Below are 13,285 nucleotides of genomic sequence, written 5' to 3' on the forward strand. Positions count from 1 at the left end.
AGTTTATTATTAGGTTAATGCATTGTAAAAGCGTTGTATAAAAGCAAGTCTTCCAATGCTCCCTTTCCACTGCAAATGGAAAAGGCATTTTTATTCTAAGAATGAGGGCATTTGTTCCTGTTAGCTCTTGCACTTCTGGACTCCAATGCTTCTATTATGTGTGTCGGGACTCGGATTTATTAGTTCAACGAGAAGAATGTAAAATATGTAATGTTGAACCTATGTGCAAGAGAGTTCTCTAACCCAGGCTCCTGCTTAAGAATTACAAGTATTTGCTGTTTGTTTGCTGCACTTCTTGGGAAAGCAGAGTTATTCTATCCTGCCCTCTGTTTATACTCCATTTTTATTTCCCAGTTCTAGACAATACAATTCCACCTCAGTGAATATTTTACAGTTTCCTTGAAATAAATCACTCTCTCCACCTTCCTGTCTACTGAAGACAAAACCTTATTGTAATGAGTTAAATTCCAGTATCAGTTAATCTGAGGAAAGAACCTGGCCCATAAATTTTGACAAATGATGATCATTTTAAAAAATAAAATGTATACATTGTGTCTAAACACAATTGACCTCATTTCTCTCAGCTGTCCTGGTGTTCAGCTGCTTGGAAAGTTTCCTCTGGGAAAAACCTTTATTAAATGATTTGTGTGTCTTTTACATTTTGTTCCAAATTATCTGGCTCCCTCATTTTATTTCTTCTTCAGGCTGGCTGCTTGCTACAGCTAATTTGGTTGTCCTTGCTGGGACTACCATAAATACTCCTTCCCAGTAGTACTTTGCAAGCTGAATTAGTCGAGTGATCTTGGCTATGGCATCCAAGAAAATACTCAATGAGATTAAACACTGGTAGAATTTTACGGTTGGAGACACTGTTTTAAAGTCATCCATAAAGGAGCACGAGCAAAAAAAAAATGCTGACATGGCCAAAAAAACACCATTTCCTAGATGCTAAAATTGTGACCTTCAGGATTGTGTTTGAAAGGAGAACTGTTCACTCACTTCTCTCCCTGCAACAACTGCATTAAAGCACAGCACCCTCTTAACAAGGAGCCCTTCATAAAAATACATGAAAGATCAGATTGAAAACAAGGAGGTAAAGCCTGGCCTGCAAATTGAAAGACAGAGCACTGAAGCTTGCCGGAGTCTCCAGGTATTCTGGGTCTGCCTGTGAAGCAGAGGAGGTGACATCTTACCTGGGCTAAGTGGTACCAGAGTCAACAAAACAATAGAAAAAGCTGTTTCTTCATCCTCATCTTTGCTCTTATTTCACCCTGGCAGCACCTGAAGATTTTACCTGTGCAGGGCTGTGGCTCTGGGATGGAAATTGTAGTTGGATAAGTCTGCTGTTGGCTCAGGGTGGCATATATTTACCATTCCTCCCAAAATTTGTGGTTATCACTAGGCAGACTGGCTCTGTAGTTGTCCTTACTATGGCTTCATGTCTTTCTGTCATGAGGCTGAAGACTTTATTTAAAGCTCTATAAACACTTCATTCATCAAAACCCAACTCCAGAGTAGCAGAGGGTGACAACAGGCTGTAATTATTTCTGATTGGGTGGAATGGATGAAGACCTTTCTGTCAAAAATTCCCTTTTAAAATTTTTTTCCATCCATGCACCAGTTAGAACATTTTATTTCAGCATTTCTGAAAGGAAATATACCTCCTTTTGAGTTGTGAAATAATTACTTTCAAGTCTGAAAGTGCCAGTGCTTCATTTAAAAGGGGTACAAAAATCATTACAAATGACCCATTAGCCATACAAAATGTTTTAGCTTGGAACATCTCTTAATTAATTTTAAAAAATGCTTTTTTAATCTCTAATCTGATTTTATATAACTCTCCTCCATTCATCTCCCCAAAATAGAGTTTTCAAAATCATAAAATCATTATTATTAAGGTTAGAATCAATTACTCTTACAGTTTGCTCAAACCTTTTGAGGTGTGGTGGACAGAGCTACTTTCATGTCAAGATTGACTTTAAATAAAGAAGGCTTCTATACTAAATTGAAAAGGCTCAGACTTTATCCTAGTGAAAAAGGTGAATGATTACAATGGGAAAAGTATTAAAATATCAGCATTTCTTGTAGAATTAGAAGTCTATATTTCCTTAACCCTCCTGCACCACACACAGAATAGATAGGTCTTTATTTTCACAAGATCTTTCTTCATGTTAAAAGGTAAGTCTACTCATCTTATAATAAACCTGGAAAATTCCAGGATGAAGAAATGCATGAGACAGCATAAACATGATCTGAGACATTTTGGATACAAGCAACAATTCCACTTTTCTTGTAACAGATGACACTGCTTGACATTAGAACAAGAAGTACCTGTTGCCTCTGCTGTAAAATCTCTTGCAAATAGCTTCTGATTTGTGGCACTGATATAAAGGCTGTGTTTTATGGAGCTTACCCAACCAGCTTTGCTATGTCAGGTTATCACAGATACATTTTTTTCCAATTCATTTTGAGACCAACTGCTGCTAAGAGGCTGTAACAAGGGCTGTAACTTGCTCCTTTCACTTCCATTCAGACAGTTTGAATAAACCTCCATTTCAGCCTTTTATGGGCCCTCTTTCCATTATGCCTCTTTTATTTTACTTTTCTCCACAGGGATTGAGCCACTTTATTCAGGTAATTTTCTGCAATATCATGTTAACCCATTAAAATGTCAGATAATTTATTGTCCATTCCATCCACCTGCCTGTCCTTTTCCCTTAAAAAGCGCAATCATTTCTGTGAGCTCTGCGTTCCCCTGCCTCTTCAAAGGGCCTCATGGTTGTCCTCACTTCCTCATTAAATCTCACCCAAGAGCAGTTGCCTTGGAAACCAGGGAGTTGATCCAGCAAAGGGGCTGAGCATCTTCACCTTGCCTTGACTTTGGTGGGAGGTGAGGCCATTCAGCACTTCTGAAAGGAGAGTTTAGTGCAAGGCTGGCAGAGAAACCACCAACTACAGTTTTCCTCTGGTTTCATGATGATGGGGAGTGATGCTGCTCCTCTCACGGCTTCTGAGTGAAGAGCAGGAGTCAGAAGGAGTTTGAAACAGCTGATGCTTTTCTGGCATCTGTGGAATCATTTGAAGACAGTTTGGAAATGCAAATGTATTCTAAGTACTATTCAAATGAACAAACTTCTTCTGAAAGTCTAAGGCAAACCAACTTTCTTTCTGGGCTATTTATAAAGTGCTGGTGAGGATTTGTAAGGGAGCTACCAGGGTTGTTAGAGATTTGGAATAAGAAACCAGTTTGGATTAAAAGCAAGAAAAGAAAATCAAATAAACAGCACATCTTAGATGGTTTTTGAGAGGAGAGACAGCATCCTTCCAAGGACTCAGCCAATGTAAGCACTGAATCTTAATGTTTCCAAGGAAAACATGGCAGGGTTTGGAAACTTGCCAGTGAAGAAATGAAGTGATTGCCGTGATACTCACAGCAAGAGATAAGTTGTGCAGATAAACCATACCCTGAGAACAGAGCTGGCTCTGCTCAGGCCTCCAGTTCAGCCCTGGATCAGGATATGTGTTTCCATGAAGCCTTCAGACCTCCCTATGAGCCCTTCCAGGCTCACCTGATTCCATATGGAGCCATTCCTTGGACCTGGACCTCAATATAGGTGCCAGGAGCACTGGTCAAGGTCAAGAAGAGCAGAGCATCTACCAAGCCTGTGCAACTCCAGGAAAAAAGAGACAGGATCCTGGAGACAGCAAATCCTGCTTCATTCCTGGCTGGAGGTCTCACATGCTTCTTTGGAGCTTGCTCCTGGTCTTTATGCGCTGGGATTGAAAAAGAAATATCTGGGAACATGTTTCCCTTCTGACTGAAGGTCATGCCAGGATTTTCTCCTCTTCTGACTTAATGGAACCTTTCACCCTTTAACCAAGAATTTCTCCCATGGAGTTGCAAATCTTTCTTCCTCCAAGGAATATCCCCATCTTCTCACCCAGACACAACGTGCAATGATTGGCCTCTCTTTTCTTGATGCCAATTTTGAGTGGTAAATGCTCAGACAACTTCTGGTTATCCCAGGTTGTTTCAGATGTCAAGACTTTTTGCAGAACATTTCCATAAATATTTCTTCTGACTCCTTCTCTTGATATTTTTGGTGTTTTTTCTCAACTAAGTTTTTTATTTGTTTTGTTTTCTTGATGTTCAGTTGTGCTGTATTTTATAACAGCAAGGTCAAAAGGATTTATTTTCCTTTTACATGGAAAATGATTCCTTTTACATGGAATTTTTGTGAAAATGATCACTGGAAAGAAATCTGAACTAAAAACCCATTTGAGAAGTATAACCTTCTTTTACACATGTCCATCTGAAATCCTTTCTAATTAAAAGCAGTTTCTTACAAAATTCCATGCTACAAACTGGCAAACCTACCCACAGAAAGATGAGAGAACAAAAAAAAAAGGTTTGCCAAGTCACCTGATGCATTTCTTCAATTTTCCTCATGTCTTTGTATCCATGTACCAAGGTGATGTTTTCAAAGAGAAACAAAAATATTAGAAGTTTGTATTTTTGGTAATGTCTAGAGGCACTAATGTAGGAAAAACAAGGAAATTACTTTTCCTGCCTTGAAATCTTTTCAGTTGGGACACACACAAAAAAGGCTTCTCACTCAAGCTAACATACATTATTCCCTACCTTACAGAATTAGTTGGTATTAAATGTCTCTCCCTTCTGCCTTTTCCCCATCATTTGCACCATTGCCAAATTTTCTTCCAGAGACCGTTCCTTGAAAGAAATCAAAGAGGCAACTGCAGAGAGTGAAAGAACAGGTAATAGGGAGCAGCTTTCTAGTACTCACAGCAAGGACAGAATAAAGTCAGGGCAGTCCCACCTGCAAAGAAGAATTCACTGTTACCATCCCAACAGTGCAGCATTGGCACCTCACTTGGCGTTGACTTTCTTCAATAATCAGAATCACCCAGAGCATTCCCAGCCCTTCTGGGTCATGGATCTGAATTCCTTGCCCTGCTGTACACTGATTTCCTCTCCCATCCTGGGTAAACTCAGATTAAATACAGTGCCCAGACCCACCTTGAAAATAATATATGTATCTCTGAAGTGCAAAATGTTTGGACAAAAGTTTCTTGCTCGCAGTAGATGGACTGGAGAGGAGGCAGGTTTGGATCCCTGTGTTGCAAGGATTTACACCTCCAAAAGAGGCTTTTAGTACTGAATAATAACATGCTTCTAATTAAGGCTGTTGATGTAAAATCTCTAATCTGATAACACATCGTGCAGGAAGCAAGCAGACATCTGTTCCTACGAACACATCAATATTAAGGTGGATTTTGGATGCAAAACTCTCCCCATGCTGTTTAATAATGCCACTGGCAGAAGAAACCTCCCCCCTTAATATCTGGCAGGAAATGTTTTGCAACAGGGCCGTGTATTCCGTGGTGGATGGTGAGAACATATGATCTAATTTTCCCTGGCAGAGCATCCATCATGCATGTGAAATTTCTCGAGGAAGACAATAACCCCTCCCATCCATAAAATCAGGTTGATGGTTGAGCAAGACTAGGTAGAGACAGGAACACTCTCACCTCCAGCCTTACCATCTGTGCCCTTTCTTTGGGACCTCTTAAGTGGGAAGTATTTGGAGTTGGAGAGAGCTTCTGAAATGAGGAGTGAGTGGAAGAGCCTGCCTGGCTAAAATAACCCACCTGGCTTAAGGTGTTGGTCCCTACAGTGCCCAGGCACATTTTACCCCCTTCTGTGCTCTGAGGATCTCAAAGCTATTCCTGAAGGGAAGTAGGGTAGTTCAGGACTGACTTTTCCAGAGCTAATTTTTTCCTGAGCCAGCAGTTCATCTCCACCACTAAGTCAAGCACAAATCCCTTGTGGTATTTCACATAGGTACCCTCCCCAGGTATTCTTTTCCCTCCAACAACTTGCTCCTCAAAGTATTAAAAACCAGAATCAGACTCTTCCTCGATGCCTTTTTCTTCCACGAGTTTTTCCTGCTGCTTTTTTGACCCCATGGAACATTATGGCATCCACATCCTTCTGAGGAAAATATTGGAGGACTTGGTACAGATTCTGAGAAGAGCTACACATTTCCCCTCTCCTAGGATCCCACTGGCATCTGCCAGTTGAATTTGCTGAAAGCTCCAGCCTTGTAGAGTTTTTCTGGAGATCAGTGGAAGTTCCCAATGCTCAGCAGCACCCGTGGGTGACCATCTCTTACTGAAACCCATCCTGCACTATAATCAGGTTAATTTTGAGTGTTTATTTTGGGTTGGCTGCAAAGTGCACTTGCTACAGATACACAGAACCATCAGGTTTCTGTCAGATATTTTTTTCCATTAATTTTGTTTTCTTCTGTGCGAATAGATAAGCAGTTTCTTATTCTGACACACAGAGGTGATGGTGCCAGGGCCCAGCCCCTAGAAATAACTTTGTTGCACCAGGCTTGCTGGTTTTGCTGGGAATGGAGGAGGAAGTTTGATTAACTCCACGTAAGAGGAGTTAAGAAAGAATCCCCCAACTCATCCTGAAACACTCTCCCCAGCTCCCTGACAGGAGGCTGCAGCCAGGTGGGGATCAGGCTTTGCTTCCAGGCAGCAAGGGACAGGACAAGAGGAAACTGGCTCAAGTTGCACCAGGGGAGATTCAGGTTGGATAGCAGGAAAAATTTCTTCACTGCAAGGATGGTCAAGCACTGGAGTCACCATTCCTGGAGAGATTTAACAGCTGTGTGGATGTGGCACTTGGGGACATGATTTAGTGGTGGCTGTGCCAGTGCTGGGTTAATGGTTGGACTTGGTGAACTTTGAGCTCTTTTCCAACCTAAATGAATGTGTGGGAGAAGGAGCAGAGGCTCCATGCAGAGCCACGAGGCTGCCAAGGGACACAACTGTCCTTCATTTAAGATCCCAGCTTTGACACCAGGTTGTCATGTGACCTTGAGCATCATGCATTTTGGATTGTTAATATATTGACTGGGCAAGAAGAAGAGAGCAGCAGAAGAGGAGACATGGGTGCAGTACCACTGAATGATGAAGCAAGATTAAAAAAAAACCCTGATCAAACCTGTGTCAGATTTAAAGATTTGCACTTCTCAGCCATCAGAGTTAACACAGGGGGATAGACTGGCAGATATATTATGTAAATAAGGATCAGAATACTTGCATATCTGCTTCAATCCAATTTTCTCAGCCTTTTAAAATAGTAATTGCAAGTGTAGGTATTACAGCTCAGACACTTAGATGGTTTTGGGCATCTACTTCCATGAAAATGTATCAGAGCGCAGGACTAACAAGGAGCAAGGTGCTTCACAGCAGTTAAAGGCAGAATGCAAATGTAATAGAGCTGCTTTTCTCTGTTCACTTGGAAATAGGCTCCAACCAAGGTTTCAGATCCAGGAAGGACTCAGCATGGCTTGGGGAGCTCCCAGACCAGCTATTTGTCATACAGCCAGCCTGTCTCTTCTGGGGCCGTGAAAAATATGTAATAACACAGCCTAATAAGTGGTATTGCCTCATGATTTTGTTCTTTGAAAAAGAAAGCTTGTTAAAGTGGTGGCTCGCTTGCAGCTCTGATGACAAAAGGGTAGAGCAAGAAATGAGCTGAACGCACAGTGAGGAGGCACGTGGCAATTTGGAATTAACCCCTTAGGGCTTGGTTCTAGAAACACTCGTGAGCTACTTTACTCATTTGTCACTGCTCAGCAGAGGCAAGGACAGCTGGATCCCAAATTCCTTGCAGATCCACCTGTGTACATGGTTTGTATGAGTTCAAAGTTCCAGAAAACAGTTTATTTGAGTGTTTGCTGGCAGTAGTGCAGCATCACGTAACAAAGGGGAGCTGGGTACAGGCACTGCAGCAAGGGACACAGCACCAAGCATGACAAACTGATGGAATACATTGTCCAGAGAAGTTGTGGATCCCTGGAAGTGTTCAGGGCCAGGGTGGTTGGGGCTCTGAGTAACTTGGTCCAGTGGAAGGTGTCCCTGCCCTTGGCAGGGGCGTGGAATGAGACAACACAAAAATCCCTTCCAACCCTAAAGAATTACATGATTTTATGACGGAAACAGACCCTCTTCTTGCCCTTGTTGCCTGGAGAGGCTGGGTCAGTGTGTTACAGCCTCTCCATCCACCTGCCAGTCTCCCTGTGTCTGTGTCAGGGAGAAAGCCATGGGAGGACAGATGGGTCTGACCTCCCCAAGCCCCTTCTCAGCCCTGTCTCCATCTTGCATTAAATATAATTATAGATCTAAACTATTTCACTCAAGGACATCAGATCCACAACTCAACAAGGTCAGCACCACTGAGATCTGCAGGGTGAAGCCACAGCAAAGAGAGGAGCATAACTGGCTCTGCTCTTGCCCAAAACCAGCAGAAACAGCCAGAAACCTTTGCTTCTACAGCAACTCTTGGCAGCTTTGGTGTTTTTTGGTTTTTCCCCCCTTGAACAAGGTGAGAGTGGATGTTTTTTGCATTAGTAGCAGGTTTCCACCGGAAAACAAGCTGCCCACTGTCACACCAAGAGCCTGTGGGAGCACGGCTGGGATCTCCAGCAGGTCACAGCACGTGTAGAATTCATGAGGCTCTATGTGCATCTCAGGCACTTGTGCAGCCCAGCTGGGGCTGGGAATGGCTCAGGCACCTCCCAGACCCTCTCATCTCATCGCCACAGCTTCCAAATGGTTCCCTTCACTCTGAAGCCAGGCAGGACAGATGAAATCCCTTCTCCCCCAAATCCACATCTCGACGAGGAGATTTGCTCCTCAGAGCCAAGAACACTGAACTCTTACCTTTCATTTGATGGTTTCCATGGAAACCATAAAATTAAGCTATGCAGTTACTTACTGCAACATTATATAATCTGCCAAACACTCTGATGTTTTTCAACAAAAGTGGTTGTTCTGGGCTGGTTGGTTTTTCTTTTTTTTCCTTTCCCAGTATGATCAGCCTAATCTGTGTTGATCTGATTAAACAAGGAGCAGTGGTGTAAAATCAGGTATTAAAATGCAACTTCTGTCAGTTCTCCTCTTCAGGGAATGGCAGCTCTGTCTGCTTCCACTGCTGGCTTGCAGCTGCAGTTTAAGGTTTTACAGCACTGCTCCTCTCTTGATCATACAGATGGGGTGGGATTGGAGAGGATCTGATCCCACTTCTGGCCTTGGGGATATTAAATAGCTTCCACATTGCACAGGGTGATCTGCATCCATAATAACAGTATGCAAAAATGTGGTCATATGCAGTGATTTTTTGTTTAATTAGGGCCACAAGGTAGGGTGGAACGGGCTGCCTTTAGTTCAGTTTCCCACATGGATCTGAGGGATCACATTTTGGACAAACGCTGTGGAATATCCTGCAAATTTATTATGAAGGAAAAATCTCATTATAAAACAACGCTAATATGCATTTTTCGGTGTTCCTGGCACTCAGCCATCCCTGTTGGAACTGGACCAGAGGCAGCAGCAATGTTTGGGAAGAAGGGAGCTGCTGTGCAATCACTCTTTAACTTTTGTGGCCAGACTTATTATTTTAAATACAGCTCAGCAAAGCCACTTAGCTCTTCTTTGTTTTTCCAGGATTCACAACCCTGCTGCTGTAGAGAATAATGCCAAAAACTTTCTCACCACTGGTGAGAATAAACTGTTTCTTTTGCAGCTGCAGAGGGCAAAGGAAAGACCTCAGCTGGACTTTGGGGCTTGCACAGAAAATGCAGTAGGAAAAGGGAGGTGACAAACACGTGGATTTATGTCCTAAGAGAAAGGTATGAGAAGGATTGCAACTTGTAGGTCAACATCCATCACCTTCCAGTGCTGTGTCTCTCAGGCTACATTTTATAGTGAACTAAAAATGTCCAGGAGATTACTCAGGCCAGATCAAGTAATTGTTTGGGTGTTTTAGCTCTGTCTTGTTCCTGCACCAGGTCTCACATCACACCAAGGAGGGTGTGGACACAGCCCAGAAGAGCTTGGCCCGTTCTGGGTTCAGAAGAAGAGAGTTCAGGTGTCACTGTGTTTCCCTGAGGCCCAGAAATCAGCCATGGCTCATTTTATTTGCTAGAGTTAAGAAGCATTTTCAAAGGAATGATCAAGTCCAGCAAGGGCAGTGTAAATTAAAGCTGACAGAGATGCAGTCTTTTCTCCTGGCAGCATCCTTTCTTATCTCTCCAATCAATTTATCCTTTCAGCAAAACCCACATCTTCCTTGAACACTGCTCAGCCTTGGCATAGCATCTTGAAAATACTCTTCGGGGGAGGGGGGGTGGAATTTGTTTATGAAATATTGCTGAGAAACCCAAGGGAGAGCTGGGATTCCTCCTCACCCCACTGACCATGTTTGCCATCAGGTGACATCACGGAAACACCATCCACATCCCTGGGAAATCTGTCTTTTCATGAGTTAATCTCATTCTGCTCCAGCCTCTTATCGCTCACTGGCTTTGTGTGACATGTGAGACAGTGATCTTAGTATGATATAAAGACATAAAATGCTGAGCATCTGAAGCAGCTGCTCGTGCACCATTCAAAGAGCACACACACCCAATAAAACAGGCATTTACAGTGACTATAAATAGCTGGGACTAGCAGATAACTAATTATTTGAGTGTCAAAAAAAAAGCTCTAGGCACCCTCATGTGACATAATGACACATGTCATGGATAATAACTCCCAGCCTGAGATGAGGATGGAATTTAAAAGAACTGGAGGTTTCCTGGGTTTGCCATAATGGTCAGTCTAATTTTTTTCCCATTTCAGTGCTAAATATTGGAGGTGCTTCTCGTGCTGAATACTTATATATTCCACTTTGAAGTCAAGAGGTTCAGTCAGGTGAATTGGAATCCCTGAAAAGGAACTTCACCTGGACATGGTGGTTCAGGAAGCCAATGTAAGCATTTGTGGTATCTTTTGAGTTGTAGGAAAAGCTGTATTAACTTAAACTGCATAATAAATCTCTGCAAAATAAAAACTATGTTTAGCATCTCTGCAGGATCTCACATTTTCAATTTTCTGGTTTGCTGTTTCTCTTCTTTCTATGTATTTCTTGGTGTGAAAAGTTTGCTCACTCTATACTCATTTTCTACTACACCAAGCAGCATCACTTCTTGATTTTAACCACAATAAAGAATCATCATGAAGTATAAAGAAAATATCAGATAATGCCAATAATGGTGGTTTTCTGCTTTCTCCTGAACTGGTTTTACTGAGCCTGCAGACAGACCTTCCTGTGAGCACCTCTATCCATGAACTTCCAGCATGTGCATGATAAACTCACAGGCTTATTTGTCTTCCAAATATTTGTGATGCAGTTTAACTTCTCTTGATTTTTTAAAAATAAACTGTTGAAGATTACTAGCCGCAAAACCCTAAGGCAGTTGTTATCCCCTTGATTTTCTTTTTTGTTTGTTTCTACAGAAGATTCTTCAGACATTTCTGTGCTACATCAGAGCAGTGTAGTTACTGCAGTTACTCTGGTTACTACCCCTATTTCCAACCTGAAGGATTATTCAAAACAGCAGAACATAGAAACAGGTTGAGCATGTGACCCAACGTGTTCAGGAACAGGAGGAGGACAGCATTGCTCTGGTATTAAATAGCAATTAAATAATCCACAAGCAGTTAGCAGAACATATCTTCCTGGTGTTTTAGAGAGGGTCAGACAAAAAAAAAAAACAAAAAAACAAAAAAAAAAAACCAAAAAAAAAAAAAAAAAAAGAGGGAAGTGTTGTATTGGAAGTGCTGGGTGGAAAAGAATGAAGCTGCACCCAGCAGCCAGAGAATGATAAAAACAGTGAGAATTACTAATTTCAGCACATTCAGAATTATTAGTCCTGAAGGACTGAAGGGACCTCCAGAAGCCTGAGCAGAGTTATGATCCTTATAACCTGCAGGTGTCTGAGGTTAAATCCCAGGATTGCTCCTCAGGAGCCTGGGCACTGCTCCTGAGAAGGACCTGTGAAATCATCTTATCCAAAGCTTATTAAATACTCAACTTCACACAACTTCCTCTGCTCCCACCATCACCAGTTTGCCTTTGCGGAAGAAAATTCCGTTTACTTCACTGTACTCTGGATCACAGCAGATCCTTGTGGTCATTAAAATTTGCTTTTTCTTTCTTGCACATGGATATAAATAGGAGACTTTATGAAGTGATCTGTTGATATGGATGGAATTGCAGAAAACACAAGCTGGGTCTTTTACCTGATCTGTAGAGATTTTATCTCTCTCATTTTCATTATTTTTAGGCTCCTGATATTTTCCCACTGGAAGAATCCCATCTAAACCAAATTCTGGCCAATTAAATATAACATTGATCTTCCTAATAACCTTTCATAAACCTTTTTTATACAGTTAACACACCAGAATAAACCAATGGATCACAGAGTAAAACTCACAGGTTAAAAGGATAAATCAGAGGCATTTGTTTTGATACATCAAAATTGAATGCACAAGGACAGTGAAATTATTACATATTAAGGTAATACTTGTGAGGTTTAGAAACTTCAACAGAAATTCAAATATTTTCTGCTACTTTAACATTCTTTCCTGCACTTCAGTCTCAGAGAACAGATATCTCTTCAGTCTCAGAGAACAGGGCTTTTCTACATGAGAAAATTGATGTCAAAAAGAAGTGCTGTCCATTCTTTGAGTTTAATTGGGTTTAACTTTGGAAGCATATAAAAAATGTTAAGTCTCACCTGTCTGAGCTGAAGAGGATTTTGCTGGGAGACTAATGGCTTAGCTAGTTTAGGTTTGAGTAAGTATTTCAGAAGGATTCTGAGCCTTAATGCTTGTGTAGTGCAGCTACAACTGGTGTGGTGTCAGAAGAGGCTCTTGAGAGAGAAGTCTGTGTCAACAGAAGTTTTTGAGCAGGAGGAAACTCTTTGGTGTGTTTTCTGGCACTGTGACATCAGGTGGATATGCCACAACTGTAGTTACGATTTGCAGAACCTTATTGTGTCAGCCTTACCCTGGGGAGCGCCAGGAACAAGCAACTGTTCTTATTTATACAGCAGGAAAACTTTCTAAAGGAAAAAGAATCTTGTTAGCAATTCTTTTAGAAAAGTCTCCACACCGTTTGGTTTCAGGAGGAGGGAATTGCATCAGGATTGTGCATCCTTCCCTGCTGAATTCAGCTGCAGAGATCCTTCTCCACTGACATCAGCTCAATACAAATCATTTGTGCTGACAAGATTTTTAATTGGGATGGCTCAGAAATGATAAACCAAGACCCAGAGAAACATCCATTGCAAAAATCCATTGGTTTTGCACCCAATTATTAAGAATTCCCATTCCCTGGTACTTCTAGTGGGAAGCTGAC

At 41.8% G+C, this 13,285-nt stretch overlaps 1 long non-coding RNA gene across 1 annotated transcript; it reads right to left on the reverse strand.

Moving 5' to 3' along the window:
- Positions 1-2,655: 2,655 nt before the first annotated feature.
- On the reverse strand, positions 2,656-12,961 carry LOC137473616 (uncharacterized). The gene is made up of 2 exons (XR_010998893.1): positions 12,663-12,961; positions 2,656-3,066 (listed from the first exon to the last, which is right to left on the reverse strand). It is a non-coding gene; the product is annotated as an uncharacterized lncRNA (long non-coding RNA).
- Positions 12,962-13,285: the final 324 nt, after the last annotated feature.

Source organism: Anomalospiza imberbis, chromosome 5 (assembly GCF_031753505.1).
Source record: "Anomalospiza imberbis isolate Cuckoo-Finch-1a 21T00152 chromosome 5, ASM3175350v1, whole genome shotgun sequence".
Taxonomy (NCBI): domain Eukaryota; kingdom Metazoa; phylum Chordata; class Aves; order Passeriformes; family Viduidae; genus Anomalospiza; species Anomalospiza imberbis.